This window comes from Fistularia commersonii, chromosome 1 (assembly GCF_037954325.1).
Source record: "Fistularia commersonii isolate RoL2024-O1a breed Wild chromosome 1, RoL_Fcom_v1.0, whole genome shotgun sequence".
Taxonomy (NCBI): domain Eukaryota; kingdom Metazoa; phylum Chordata; class Actinopteri; order Syngnathiformes; family Fistulariidae; genus Fistularia; species Fistularia commersonii.
This window is the reverse complement of record NC_141284.1, coordinates 25,350,969-25,364,669: the sequence shown is the minus strand read 5'-3', so window position 1 is coordinate 25,364,669 and position 13,701 is coordinate 25,350,969. Positions and strand designations below refer to the sequence as shown.

At 41.4% G+C, this 13,701-nt stretch overlaps 1 protein-coding gene across 1 annotated transcript in view; it reads right to left on the bottom strand.

Annotated features, from left to right (window-relative positions):
* palm1b (paralemmin 1b) overlaps nucleotides 1-547 on the bottom strand; it is a 28,530-nt gene extending 27,983 nt beyond the window's left edge. The window contains exon 1 of the mRNA XM_086156603.1: nucleotides 142-547. The gene's annotated coding sequence lies outside the window, so the exon portion shown is untranslated. The remainder of the gene's footprint in view (nucleotides 1-141) is intronic.
* Nucleotides 548-13,701: the final 13,154 nt, after the last annotated feature.

Sequence of the window (13,701 nt, the reverse complement as noted above, 5' to 3'; positions counted from 1 at the left end):
CCAATCCCGGGAGGGGGAGAGAGAGAGAGGATGCTGCTGCGCTGCTGGACACCCAGCTTCGGTTTAAATCACCGTGAGCAGGTCAGTCAAAGGCGAAAAAGCAAACAAACCGGGCTCACTTAACGGCAAATCACGACTCACCCAGTTGCGGATCCCTTTAGCTTCCCGCCGCGGACGTCTTCCAAACTAGGCGTTTATCACTGCGCGTCAACCGGGAATATCTCGACACCCCCCCTTTTTTTTTTTTTACTCTTTCTCCTCCTCTTCTTCTTCTTCTTCCTCCTCTGACACCCCCCCTACCCGACCCCGTCTGCCTCCTCCTCCGCCTCCTCCTCCGCCGCTGCCGCCGCCGCCGCCGCCGCTGCCGTTAAGGTGATGCCGTCGGGCGAAGTGGGAGCGCGCGTGTGCGCGCGCGCGACTTTTTTGTTTTTCTTCTTTTATTTTTTTTCTCGCGAGAAAAAGAGAGAACGGGAGAAGGAGAGACGCTCGCCTTCGGGATTCTCGTGGACGAACTGGGCGTCGTCGGAAAGCAGGTTGTAATGTTGTTAGTGAACGGTGGAGGAAGAGGGGAAGGGAGGGAAGGAGGGAGGGATGTGGAGAGGAGAGGGAGAGAAGGAGAGAGAGAGAGAGAGAGAGAGAGGGAGGGGATACGCCTCCCTGACTCGCGTAGATAAAAGGGGCCCTGGTTTTAGCCGAGAGGAAGAGGAGGAGAGTGGTGGTGGCGGTGGTGTCCTGCTCCCTATCGAGTCCTGTCTTATCGTGGAGAGAGCTGGCTTAGCGAAGCCTCAACTTGGCATCAAATCCAATTCCTTCTTGGTTTCCGGAGCCCACGTCTGCCACCTCGTGGTGGGAAGGCTCCAACGCCGAGGCTCCACTGGATGGAGTTCTCACCAACAACATGCATGTTGTGTGTCGGTAGATACCATGTACGCCAAAATACAGGGAATCCCATATGCATCGAAAATATCTTATTTTCCTGTTACCTTTTCCTTCACAGCAAATCACGCTCTGTCTAATCCTATTCTCTGTATTCTCTTCTCTCACGTCAACCAGTGATGTGCGGTGAGGTTCATGGCTGGTGAGGCGCTGACTCCCTTGAGGCAGGAGAACCACCTGCCTCACTTAGTGTCTCTTTGCAGCCGTTTTTTGATCGCTCAGCACAAGAAACTAGTAACACACAAAGTTGTTGACACTGTACATTGGAAATGTAGTTCATATAACAAAAGCGGTTAAACATTTTAATAGCAACATACAGAGAGACAGCAATATGGTCTCCAGCAGTCAGCCATCATTGTGCAGTCTATGTTGAGGCTCAGCAGTCTACAGCCTCACCACACATCTCTTCACAGTATTTGAACAGTAAACGTGAAAATCCATCGATTAAAAAATCTGAAACTGGTGAAGTTAAATGAAAAATACCTTTATAGTGCAAATCACTTACAAATATAACTTTCTTTTCTTTCCAAGATTGGCAAGTGAGGCACGGCCTCTCCTGCCTCCCCTGACTGCACATTGCTGACATCAGCGAAGTTTATGTCCTCTTACTACATCCATAAATCTTCTCCGTGGTCTTCATCTAGACCTTCTACATGGCAGTTCCAACCTCAGCATCCTTCTACCAATACAGTATATTAACTATTCCTCCTCTGCACATGATCAAATCATCTCAACCTAGCCTCTCTGACCTTCTCTCCAGAACATGTGCTGTCTCTCTCACGGACTCATTCCTAATCCTACCCATACATTGTCACTCCCCAAGAGAGCGTCAGCATCTTCATCTTTGCTATATCCAGCTCTAGCAAGTAATGAAGGAAAAAATGCTTCATATTCAATATTATTATTTCTCCAAATGGAGTATAATACAGTTCTGTAATATCTATGTAAATCTGTCAATCGTTTTTTCCGCCATCAAAATATGTTACACCTGCGTCTAACGACCAGCAGAGGGCGAATTTGTTCCAGATTTGCTCCTCTGGCTTTCTCAGTTGACCCCCGAGGTGTCAGATACATTTATATTTCTTGTTGGAGGTTGTACCAAATATTTTGATGTTTCTTGACACGAAAGTGGATTTTCAGCATGAGCTCACCTTAGTGATATTTGTACCTTTTCAAATTCTCTGACTGGAATTTGTAGGTCTGCATTGATGGCAGTTCAAACAAGCTACATAAACAAAACCATCCTATTAATTGCTTGTTTGCTCTCAGATTTGTACTTATTATGTCACTAATTAACCTTGTCCAGTGACCCTGTCTAGATTTTAATCAGTTATGTTTTATGTATTTGCACACACAAGTAAGAGGGCAAATAATAAATAATTGTATGTTTAAGCAGAAAAAAATGAGCATGGAGGCACACAATGTCAAGAACAAAAGCCATCAATTTTGTAACAACAGTTACTGTTCATATACGGAGTACCAAAGCAGCATTTTAAAGTGCATTAGCTCATTTAGTTATAACGCCTACAGAGAGGGACACTTGCTATTTTTAATATTGAATGCCAAAAGTTTCAAGTCAGTGTATTGTACTGCTGGTGGTTTGGTAAGCTGATTGCCCTTGCCTTCCTCTTTTTTTATTGTCTAATTGATACTCAACGATTTCCTTTCTTAAAGCTATAACAATGAATAATATCTCAATTTATCCAGTTAAATTTTCAGCAAAAACATTTTTATCTTTAATGAAAGTATGGTTCCACTACCTCACTGCATGAAGATTTCAACAATAAAGCAGAGAAATGTTGTTGTTTTTTTTTCCATCATATTGGTTTTGCTGTAACAAAATGTTACATTGTTAGGTAGATGCAGTTTCCAAGACTACAGATGAGTAGTTGCATGTTTATTCATTGTGCAGTGATGCTCATCCCGACAATCGGCACAATATTTAGACCCATACAAACAAAAACAAAAGACTAAAAATAACCGCTCGTTCCGTCTACTTCGGGGCTTACCACTAAATATTATTTACTGTTTGCACAGATGTCCTCTGTTTCTGCTCCTGTAGAAGGAAGTACGATGATTCAGTACTGATTCATTCATGCATTCATTATCCATACTGCTTATCCTGCACTCAGGATAGCGTCAGCTTATCCCAGCTGTCATTCGACAAGATGCAGGTTCACCCTGGACCGGTCAGCAGTAGATCACAGGGCCACACACAAGCCACATTCACACGTCTTGGTAAGTTAAGGTCAAAACTGATCAAAACTGAGGACCATCTATCGAGCTGTGAGACAGAAGTACTAACCATTGCACCACAAATTCAGTGACTTTTAAATTATAAGACATCGGCCCAATCTATGGTTTATTTATAATTTGTTCTGCAATGTGGATGTCGCTATGTCATTTTGATATCGAGAGAAAGATTCTCAGTCTCACTATTTTGATAGTCAAAGATGCCTGCTTTAGACTGGAAATTTATGTCAAAGTACATAAAGGGATTTTGCGCTGGCTAGTGGTAGCAAAAGCAAATTACACTAATCACTTCCGAAAGACTGACTCACTCTGGAGTGCATCTAGGTCAAAAACGTGAGCAATATAAGGAAATAATCAGTTGGTATATTAAAACATTTTCATGCCAGTTATATAAAATTAACTTGCATACATACCCATTTGGTTATGTGGGGGGACTCTTAGCCCGATAAAATCAAAATGTTGTACTTAAAAAGCACATATATATACTGTATGAATATATATATATATATACACACACACACACGCACACATATATATATATATATATATATATGAATTCTTAAAACATGTAATGATACTGATACGGATGATATAAAATATAGGATAAAAATAAAACATATATTTTGGGGTTTAAATGCAAAACAAAAATAGAGTGGTGGGAAAAATGTCATTATATGATTACATTTTGTTATTGTTATTTCAATTCTCCCAAGGGATATAGAACAATTATTTCAATACTTACCAATATTTTCTGTAGAGTATTCAACACAGCATAATAGTATACAGTATTTACAGCTTGTTGCTTTTCTTTAAAAGGGTGGGGGATGACCACATTGTTTGCAGCCTATAAATGGTTCTTTAAATATTACTGAAGCAAAGAAATTTCCTAATTCAATAATTAGCAATCATTTGACGGCGTTTGTGACTGATGGGACATCTTCCGTTATCATCTGACTGCACACTTTATTGCAAAAAAAAACCCTAAAACTATGGCCCCTTTATGTTTGAGTGAGAACAAACGTCTACACTGAAGTATTTGTTTATCTGCATTCATTTATGGCTGAGATGGCGGCTCCTCCGTGGATAGATGTTTAAAAGAGTAATATGATCTAATGGAACTTCAGACCCTTGCCTATAATAGACAGGCAAGATAGGCTATGGATATGGTCAGTCTGTATTGTCTGGGGATTTAGAAAGAAGGGGGTTTAGAAATAGTAGAGTGGCTGAGCAGATTTGGAAACGGTTGAAGGATTTCAACCTGAGTGCACTGAGAGCAAATACATTCTTTTTCTTTTTCATCTGCATCACTCTCTGCATATCAAATTTCTTATCTCTCTCTCCCTTTAGCCATTTTAACGGCAAATCTTTCTGCATTTGCGAATATGACACACACTCACACACACACACACACACACACACCCACGCATCTGCAGGGAGCAGTCAAGAATTAAACCAAACATAGGGGGGTCTTTAAAATGACAGCCTCCTTAACCGTGTGGTTGTGTCACAACAATGACATCACACTAAACACTGCTGACAGATGAGGGTCTCACACGTTCCGATGGTGACATCTCTCGGAGGACAAAAAAAAGAAAAAAAGATCCTTAACAAACAGAATATTGAAGGGAAGCTGTTTGGTAAGTGTCGACCTGATTGTAAAAGAGGCTACAAAACACCTCAGCTTGTCTGTGATGAGAAAATGACATCATTTGGGAAGATGGCCATGCTGGGCTCTGTATGTGTGCTTACCTCTGCGTGAACACAAACATGTCACCGAGAGGGGTTTCGGTGGATTTTTGTTGTGTTTATTTGAGTCGTGGGATAGCGTATGAGTGTTTGTGTGTGCATCTACGTGCGTTTGTGGAGACTGACTCGGAGCCCCTCTGGGTGAGCTCAGTACCGGGGTTCTTATCTATTTCTCAGAACCATGAATAAACATCACTGGAATAAAAATTGCCCAAAATAAACATAACTGAGAGAAATTTTGTGGGAGGCGGGTGTAAATCCTCGGCAGGAGAAAGTGAATGGATAAGAGGGGGAGTGTGGGGAAAGGAGGGAGATGAAAACCAGATTGAGGTCTAAAGGGGGAGTCTGCTGGGCCAGAAACATACAAAATGCTTTATTTCTATTTAGTCTGTTGTTTGTCTTTTCTCTGTCAACCTGTATGTTTAAAATGTTCCTCTGCGATGCTGCTGGCGCTGCAGATGATTTCATATTCCCTCTGCTAATATGCTCTTGTGCCTGGTATGTGGGTGTATGTGTGTGGGAGCAGGAGAATTTTTTTAGTGTGTTTATATTTCTTCGTTGCTGGCGTTTGTAATGAGCTGTTTCAGCAAAGTACATCAAAAAAAAAAAAAAAAAAAAAGATAATGCCTTCTCTCTAATCCATTTCACCTCATCTCTGACTAATTTTCTCCATGTTCAGATTCGCCATTTTCTCTCCGTCCTCCTGGCTCACTTTTTAAATTCTTCTTATTCTTCTCTCCGGGATGCCACCCCTAAAAACACACAAGAATAATGAGCCATGCTCTGTGTTTGAATGTGTTTAATAGTCCCGTCTCTTCCACGTTTTAATACAAACACAAATGCACATCAGCCTCTTGTCGAATCTGTGTTAAATTTGCGGGGAATAATGAGGGTCACGCGGTGTTGGTCTCGTTATAAAGGCATCGACATCAAACAGTCACCTACTGTTGATACACACACACACACACACACAAACACACCCGGCCACTAATTCTCATGTTTGTTCTCAAGGAGTGGACGATTTTACCATCCACAAACTGGAAAATTGTCTGGGGCTTCTGCAGCATCTTCCAGAAAAAAAGCTCTAAAAGTGAGGTTGCACAAGGAGCTAAAACCTGAAAGCTACACCTTTACATGATTAATGCAACATATTAGGGTGTGAGGTAATTTAGTGCGGCTCTTTAGGATTTTTCAAATATTTATTTTTTTCCTTTTTGTCCCGGTTGCCGGTCGATCTCACGGCCACACATAGAGACATACAACCATTCACCCTCTCACTCATGTCATATAGAGTCATACAACCAGGGATCTTCTAGCTGTGAGGCTGGAGCGCTAAACACGGTGCCACCGTGCAGCCCTTTTGTCCGTTTTATATTTTGCAAATTTTCCGGCTATAACATTGACTCGTAAAAACCTTTCAGGGATTTTTGTATTTTCATCTGTTCCTGTAAATTTCTCATCATTGTTCTCCTCACACCATGCCACATCGCCGGGCGCCGTCCCAAAGCCATAACCCAGCCCGCTATGTGAGCGGGGCGTGTGCGTTTGTCTGCGCCTGATGGATAGTCGGGCGTTAGAAAGAAAAGTATTTGTGCTTCAGAAATACACGGATGCGAATGAATGTAATGTAAATTTCTCGCTGTCCACAACGCGGGCTCAGTCAGGATTCCACAGGCCCTCATTATGTTCTTCTTTTTCTGTCTTCTTTTTTTGCCATCGCGGTGATTTGCCCTCCTTTGGTGCGGGTTCAAGTTGGCATCAGATGTGACAATGTGGTAATCAGTGGCTGTCATGCAGGTCAGCGAATATCAATGTGAAGCCAGTGATCCATTCACACTCAACCCTGGGAGTCACACTGGAGTGACAGCTATTTTACTCCTGTCTTTCAGCCATTAGGTCACTTGTTCTATGTCCCATTTTTTTAATTTACTGTGGTTTTTCCAAAATACATTTTGTCTTTTGCCACAAGTGAATTTTTGCGGTTTCTTCACACCACCAGGGAGCTTGTTATTCTTTATTTTGTATCTGTTTTTTAATTTTCTGTACAGCTCATCCTGCCTTGTCATCATGCACATGTTTAATTCACGTTCCATTCCCTCATTGCTCCATATTTTTGCACCTTTGATTATTCATTTGAAACCGTCTTTCCAATTTATCCCACTGACTAATTTCTGTTTTCAGTTCACTCCAGATCTTCTTATAAGCTTGATTTTTTTTTTGCTTTTCTTTTCTGTTCCATCATTATTTCTTCCAATACTTAATTATATATTTTTTTCATGTTTCTTTTCATCTTTGACGCCTTCCTCTTTGTTTGTTCTCCTTTACCTTCAGTCCATTTAGGGGTGTCTGTTCACGTGTTCACCCTTTTCACATACAATCTTTCGTTCCTCCTTCACGCTTCCTATGTATTTTTTTGTGTCTTTTCTTTCGCCCCACTACTCCATTCCTCCCTCTGCTCTCCCTTCCCTCCCTGCATGTCTGTTGCTCAGGCATCTCCATCACTCCGCGTTCAGATCTTCAGCGTCTGATCCATACCTGTTTGATGCCGCGAAGCGGCAGATGAATATGATGAATGACCACCGTGTTAGAAAACACACCTAAAGAGGCAGATACATCGAGACCAAGTTTGACTGAGCCTTTGTCTCTGCTCTCCTGCTTGTCAGTGTTGTGCAGTGGGATGGATTGCAGGCGCGAGTGACTCTGAGCAGTGTCGCAGTGCTGTGCTCATTAAAATGATCCTCCTATAACCACTAATTGCAAGTGGATTAACAATGTGAGTGCCTTTTAAATTTCACAGTAGCTTATTTGCAGATTTGGTAAAATCTCTGCAAGGCATTTGCAGAGGTATGGTGTTTGGCTGCTGTAACATGTAATGTGGCAGTGTTTACTAAATGTTTGTGTGTGCGCTGACAGACATAATATTCTCTAACATGTTAACCGTGGGGAGGAGTGAATCTGGGTCAGAGGGTTTTAAGAGTGCGCGATCATCCTCTACCAACAGCTTTCATAGGAAACGCTGGCACGTGAAACATGCAGAGGGACGCAAATGATGCTGGAATGGACGGGATCCTTCGACACACTTTGATTTGTTGTATCCACCCACAAAAATAAATAGGTGTGAGAGCAATGAAGGAAAGATGGAGCTCAGAATGCATGAAAGGGGTCAGACATTTCAAGATATGCATATACAAAGGTCCTCCAGCGCGTGCACACATATATGCACGCACACACACACACACACACAGATATACACCCAGTCCCAGACCCAATTAGTTTGGTCTGATAACTGTGTCAGTATATTACTAGTCATTGTGAGGCCTTCAGGGTATTGAAGTCATGTACTGTAAAGTCTTAGTCATGCATGTAAGGCCACAACCGCGTCAGTTAACTCATGCTGAAATAAAGTGCAACTGTCCCCCCTCTCCTCTGTCATTGACAAAGCCCACAAGGCCAAAAATAGGTGTGAATATTGTGGGTCATTGTTGCTGGAACTCGAAGAAAGGTTCGTTGCAACAATGAAAATTTACAAAGAAAACACGGGGCACATTCAAGCTCATTCACGAAGAGTCACTCTCGAAATGAAAAGTGTGTATGTACAGTATGCGTGTGCAGAAATACAAGGCTTTCATGCGGCAGATTAAACACCAAGTCAATTTTCCAGGAAATTTTAAGACACAGATTTATTTTCAGATCCTCTGCCATGTATTTGAATTAATTTGCTCCCCTCTGAGTTACTGTTATGTTGACTTGAGGCAGGTGGACCCAAATGTAGAAAATAAGCAGCTGGAAACTGTAATTGCAGAATGTACTTTGGCAAACTAAAAATACTAAAAAACAAGGCGAGAACAGAGAGGAATCCTGAAAGATAAACACAACTCCAAGTGGGAAATAGGTGAGACTTGGAGGGGTTATCAGCACTGTGCAATGAACATTTTGTCATTAAACTAACATTTTCAGAAAAGTCTGGAATAAAACTTCCCACGGGATAAATCCAGCGACTATATTTCATAAATAATTTATAGAGACTTTAAATAATTCAATCAGAAAAGTGGTGTCTGGCTAGTTTGCTGATGTATATCTTTTAAATACGGGTATTTAAAAAGTGTTTTTAAGCTCTTGGTGATGTCTGAAAATGATATTAAAACCTGATTTTTTACAATCAGGACAGGTTTGTATTTGTAGGCTGCCTCATGGAGATCACCTCCGCTCATTTTATCCAGTTTGCGATGGCTCCACTGTGGCAGCGAGACACAAATCTCCCGTCGTCACAGAGACCAAGTGTTTTGATCACCGAGTGGGTCGAGAGGAGAAGAGCCAATGTCATGTTGGCAACATTAACCGGTAACCTTTCTTTACAAACCCTCTCTCCGCACTCTCAGTCACAGCATGTCCTCCGTTTAAAAAAGCACAGACAGTTGACGGCCATCATCTGACACGACGCAAGAAAGCGGGATCCTTTGATAGAGCATGAAAATGATGAAAAATGTACGGCAAATTTGTAGTCTGTTTGAAATTACAGATAAAAGGGCACTGAAAAATGATCGCTTAGATAAGGTTCATCCAGCATTTCAAAATGTACACGCGCCCGTCCCTCATTTCACACTTTGTCCCATCATTTATTACTCAGGATCGGTCTGGTTCTTTGGGTTGTCTCATGTTCACACATACTGACTTATTCTTCTCTTGGTCTCAACCAACGAGGATTTTCAATTTTAAATGAAAATAATTAGCGTCAAAAAGCAGCCCCTATTTAACCTATTATTTTTTTGTCCTTTTATTTGTCACTGTCACTGCAACACCGCCAATTCTTTTACAAACCAATGCAAGAAAATATATGTGCAAAAGTCGAGAAACCAATCGTCAGGGTGCACGTTCTGAAGGGAGTGCTAATTATGAAGGCTGGGATAGTGTTTGAATTCCATACATGCCCCGTGTTTTTGGATGTGTCTAACATCAGGACCGTCATGCCTCTGGTATAAAATGTTCATTTTCTCCGAAAGGTAATTACACTCTCATCCTGTGAGTAACTGACAAGTTGTACCATATATCCATCTTTAGTTCATTTCCTGTTTTGCTTTTTTATCCGGCTCGCCAAACTGTTTTCTTTGAATATTTTCAATATTGAATTTAGAAACCCCACATTTTTTCCTTTTGTTTAATTTTGTATGGAGGATTACATACAAAATAATGTCGGTATATTTATATGATCATTAACGATTTTTGTTAAAATAGTTGAAATAAAAAAATAAAAAAAATAATTTAGATTTAAATGTTCATTTTGTTCCATTTCCATTATACCTAGTTGGCCCGTGCATAAAAATTGAAAAAGAAATGTGGCCTGCCAGCAAAAATTATTGCCCGTTCCTGTACTAGAAGTTAAGACTTTAAAAGAAGAGTGCCAGGACTGAATTTAAGATAAATAAGAAAAAGTACAAAAAAACAATCCCACCAGAAAGAGACTTGTGTTGCCACATTAGATGAGCCAACGACCTGGCAAAGTGTGTGTGGGTGGAAGAGGAGCCAGGGGTGAAATAGACAAACATGGCGGTGAAGCGCTACGGCAGTGGCAGTTTGTAAACAAACAGCAGGAACAAGGTAATAAACACGAGCTTCTACCGGAGAAAAGGGCCTCCAACACAAGCCAGTTTGTCACCTTGTGTTGCCACGGCCAGCGGGAACATACTCTGGACGCTACGGGCATTAAAGTGCACAGCGCTAGACATGAACTCGGAGCCACCGTGTCTTTTGTGGGACACAAAATGTCAAACGCTGATGTCCGAGTAGCATCACCAGCACTTCTGGCTATAGATAATTGGAATTCAGTGAGCGATTTGGGTGCGATTTGGTTGAAATTCCTGAACCCTAACCTTCCCATGTGGGTTTCATGGATTTGTTTTTAGCTCTTATGAGAATTTGATTCATTCATTTTGTTTGGTAAATGCTATATCAAAGTGGCAACTGTTTTAATGCAATTCATTTTTTTTTAATTTTTTTTAGCAAAAAACATAATTACCATTAGGTTGAGCAAGAAGGTCCTTGGTTCAATTGCGGCAATGGAGGGGCCTTTCTTTCCAGTTCCAGTGCAGGATAAGCAGTCTGATGATGAATAAATGAATGAATGAATAAATGAAAACGGGCAAAAAGAAGAAAATAAATCTCTTGAAAAATCCTAAAGTTCTGCACCAAACTACCTCACACTCAAATATGTCGCATTCATCACGCAATGGTGAAGGTTTCAGATTTTAGCTTTTTGCGCAAACCTCACTTTTGCAGCTCTTTTTTATATTTATTTTTAATGTCCAAACAGCAGTGCAGTGGTACTCCGGACAAGTTTCCAGTTTGCAAATGGTAAAATTGTCTTCTCTTGGGAAGCAAACATGAGAATTAGTCACTGTGTGTGTGTTAGTATGTGTGTGTGTGTGTGTGTGTGTGTGTGTGTGTGTGGATGCCTCAATATGACTTGTCAATGAGAGAGTGAATGGTTGCATGTGTAGCACTTGAAAAAGCTTGTTAAAGATGTAGTTACACATCTCCGCCGATAGATGCCCCTAAGGGGGAATGAGTCAGGGGTCAAAGTGCACAAAAACCTCCTCAGTTTGGCACAAAAACCTCCTTAGCATGGTACAAGGATTTTGTGTATGCTTGATCTGACTGGAAATAGGTCAAAAAAACGATCCGTGTCGCACCAGCTTGTAGCGGTAGCTCTCGCACACTTTCCCTGTCTTTCCCTGTGAGGTGAGTAAAAATCTCGGTGAAACCTCCAAAATGTTACACCACTCCAAAACCAATAGGTATAAAGAAAAAAAAAGGGTCTGTAATCACTCACCACATAATGCCATTTTCAAATTTATTTCTTTAACCATCGAGCATACAAAAAGTCCTTGTACCATGCTAAGGAGGTTTTTGTGCCATACTGAAGAGGTTTTTGTGCACTTTGACCCCTGACTCATTCCCCCTTAGGGGCACCTATCGGCAGAGATGTGTAACTACATCTTTAACATGCTTTTTCAAGTGCTACATGTGTCTCCATGTAACACTTGGATAGGCTCCAGCCCTCCCGCAACCCTGAATTCAGGATAAGCAGTATGGTAAATAAATGACTGAATCATTATCATCAGCATTATTAGCTAATCACTATGTGAAGAAAGTGTTCATATTTAAAAAAAGCTTCAGTGTTAGCAGGTTTAAAGAGCTGCCTACAAAGTCTGTCTGGTAGGTCGGCGAACGGCCGTATATCTAACGAGGATTAATAAGCCCTTGTGAGACCACGTTTCATTTACTTTGGATCCCTGGATGAAAATTCTAAAAGCTGGTACCCAGCGGGGATATGAAACCATCATGTTGGCTTTCTTTTGGTAATTGGCGAAGTCCTGCAAGGAGGTTATTAAAACGGTGGTTCCTAAGCCATTTCGGCAATAGAATCTTTTTAAAAAAAATGAACTGTTAGCGTTAAAATTTTAATCAGTCCCAGCAGATGCTATCCTGAATGAAATATCTCGGATAAACTCTTCATCCCCGAAAGGGATGACGTTTTGAAAAAAACGGGGAATAGGATCGCCTCTATTGAAGAAAGCACAAGTGATTTGATCCCAGTGACCCTTTTGAATCCCATTTCCTTCTTCTAGAATGGACAGTAAGCAGAGAATTGGGATATTCGCTCCCAAATCCCCATCCCTCCACGTGTAAAGGTTCCTGAGGAACTGGTAAGATGGCACTGAGTACAATGAAAGTGACAAAGTGAGTAAGATAAAAGTAGGGCTTTGGATAAAAGGCTTTTGGGCAGCTCTGCAGAGGTAAATCAGAGCTAAAAAGAATGTCAGCAGCTTCCTCTGGACAGAGCAAACACACACACACACACACACACACACACACACACACACTCGTATACGATTGAAGATAGCTTTGTTTGCATTTTGTGCTGCCTCTCCCAGCTACCCACATATATACGTTTGGTTGCGTTGCGCTTTTTCAGCGAAGGAGGAGGAGGAGGAGGAGGGAGAGACATAGTTAGATATCTAGAAAGAGAGAGAGAGCAAGAGAAAGAGAGAGAGCGAGAGAGAAAAATAGAGAGAGAGAGAAATAGAGAGCTATGTTTGGTATGAGTCATGGACTGTCTGACTGTCCTCATGCCTCAGTACACCATCTGCACCTCGGATCTATTCTCTGCAGCCCTGGACACACACACACACACACACACACACACACACACACACACACACACACTCACACACACACACACACATATACAGAAACAATCATTGAAACATGTATATGGAAACTGATGCTCAGTCTCAATGGAAACTTAACTTGCTTTCTCTTCACACAAAGAAGCACAAAATTATTATCAAGGTAGGCGAGCCGTCTCATACGTAAACACCTTAACTCAGGAATTCAACAGCCAACCATACCCACTAATGATATATATATATATATTTTTTTTTTTACAAAAGCCTTTACACACCCTCATTCAGTGAAAGCTAACTCCAGCCCCGCAGGTCATCTGGAATTGAATGACGTCCTCACAGAATTCATTAGAGAAATTTGACACTGGCCTACAGAAATGGAGCGCAAACATGCGCACGGTGGGTTCGTCTGGCCGTGCGCTGGGTGTTAAAGCCAGCATGCGAGTATTCATTTGCCAAGAATCAATGGAGAAGATCATTTTCATTACAGCTAAAAGCTACTCGTTCATTGACCCTCTTTTTTTTTTTTTTTTCATTTCAAGTCATGTCATACGGTATCTGCATGCCGCTTTCAAGTAACACA